At 40.6% G+C, this 2,185-nt stretch overlaps 1 pseudogene; it reads right to left on the minus strand.

The window, feature by feature from the left end:
• Positions 1 to 320: 320 nt before the first annotated feature.
• LOC138004991 (melanocyte-stimulating hormone receptor-like) lies at positions 321 to 1,375 on the minus strand (annotated as a pseudogene).
• Between the last annotated feature and the right edge of the window lie 810 nt (positions 1,376 to 2,185).

Consider the following 2,185-nt stretch of genomic DNA (forward strand, 5'->3'; position numbering starts at 1 on the left):
CGCGGTCGTCCGATTTTGTTTTCACTCCTATGATTACAGACCGAGTTGGACTCCACTCAGTCCTATTAACACTACTAATACAAATACCATTTTTATGGATACGATAATTTTCTTTCTTACCAGTTGTTAAAGATACGAACAATAGCTTTTTTCGAGGGCTTACACCCCTTAAAATACTTGTTACAATACTGATAGCATAAGTCAATTTCACAATAGTGTCGTGTCGGATTTTATAGTTCCTTTTTCGGTTTATGTCATCACCCTCGAATATCGAATGGGTGCCGTTTGCAAATCTGAACAGCTCTGTAGAAGTCAGAGCTTCAGTTTTGGCTGGAAATTGCGTTTAGCAGCGTGTTCATTATAGTTTGTCGAACACCTCTCAATTTCCAGCAGTAAATTAGTGGGTTCAGAGATGAATTTAAGAACAACAGAGTAAAAGTGTATTGGTGAACTGCCTTCAGTATAGCGAGATCCGGATGTAAGCTGATAAACCCCTCAGCACAAAGACATGGCACATAGCATACCAAAAACAAGACGTAGACGTAAATTGTCATGAAGGCAGATTTCTTCAGCCTGGTGGCGTTCGTCACATTAGGCGCGTTTACTGTGGGCTGCACTTGAAGGGAATGGATTTGATGAGCGTGGCGTCGCACGGTTGCGTATATCTTGGAGTTTAGAACTCCCGAGACAACGAAACACGATACTACGAAGATGGCAATTAACACATATGCGATGTTGATCGGGATTTGCGGCCAAATTAACGGGATAAGTCCGCTTAAGACCCAAACCGAGATTGGTAAGTCACAAGTTAACTCCTGGTACCTGAGGTGTAGATGGATCGCCAAGAATCTGTCCAAGCTTAGAGACAGAACACCGAAGAACGAAGCATAAGCAAAGTGACTGCTCACAGATATATAAACTGCGTAAGCGTTGGAAAACTTGTGAGATCTGCTTGCAAGTCTAGGGCGAGACGTGTGATGTACAATGGATGACCGAGTATGCCGACACCAAGATCGGAAACGGCCAAACTCAGTAGCAATGCTTTCAAAGGCTTTGGTACAGAGGGAGTTTTTCTCAAGGCGTAGATTGTGGCACCATTCAACGTTATGGCAAAGAAGCACAATACGGCGTTGAAGACAATGTTGGCAATGTTTGACGAGTACAAGGCCCCTACCATCCACCCAAAGCTTGTAAGTCTCTTTTTTATTGTTTTATAAAAGACAGCTGCATTCCCGAATATGAATGCTCTTTCACATTGCCGACTGTTATTCAGTTTTTGGAGAATAATGTCAATTTCAAATGAAACTGTGATTTCCGGTGTGGCTGATATCAGTAGCACTGCTGCAGCAATAAAAGATGAGAAAATCAAGATCATTATGAATTTTGATCATATGTTTCCATAATTTTCTAGAATTTCTAATACCCCTCTCCCATACCAAATCGTTGATTTTATTGAACTTAAGGTAATTAAGAATATGGACATTTTAAATTTAATTTTATCCGTCTAAGTAATAACTATGACCTCTGTGAAACCTATAAGATTGTCTCCATTTCCCCATCAGACCGGCGATAATTAGACGTTTTGGAACAATCTGTTTCAGTGTCAGTTACCCGACCAAGAAATGTTACCTTTTATACTGCCGTGGGTTGATTCGAGGATTCGTCTTCAATTGACGTAAAGGCCCTCGAAACAATTTTTATTTCCGCTCCAGGAAGTCAGGAATAAGATAAACGAGCTTTGTTTAAGGAGGGTGGCGTAACTAACTGATGTCTATTTTCTAACTTATCGCCCTCCACAAATTAAATTTAATCAGTTGTAATGAAGTCAGGGGTTTGCTTTTGAGGAGAGGGGTAAGCTGGAGTAATTATTAAATAATGACAATGGAGGCTTTATTTAAGTGTCTACTGTATTTAGCGCTGGAGCACTAATTGATGACACTAAAGAAATCAAATCAAGTCAAATCAAATTTGAGGTTGGGGTTTTTAGGAGATGGGAAAAAGCGGAGAACTCAGAGAAAAAAAGCTCTCGGAGCAAAGTAGGGAATCAACAAACTCAAGTCACATATGACGTCAAGTCTGGGGATCGAGCCCAGGCCACATCGGTTGGAAGCGAGTGCTCTCACCATCAGGTCAAATGTACTCTCGATTGTGTAAAGGATTCATATGTCAATAAGAACAAACAATA

Source organism: Montipora foliosa, chromosome 6, assembly GCF_036669935.1.
Source record: "Montipora foliosa isolate CH-2021 chromosome 6, ASM3666993v2, whole genome shotgun sequence".
NCBI classification, from domain to species: domain Eukaryota; kingdom Metazoa; phylum Cnidaria; class Anthozoa; order Scleractinia; family Acroporidae; genus Montipora; species Montipora foliosa.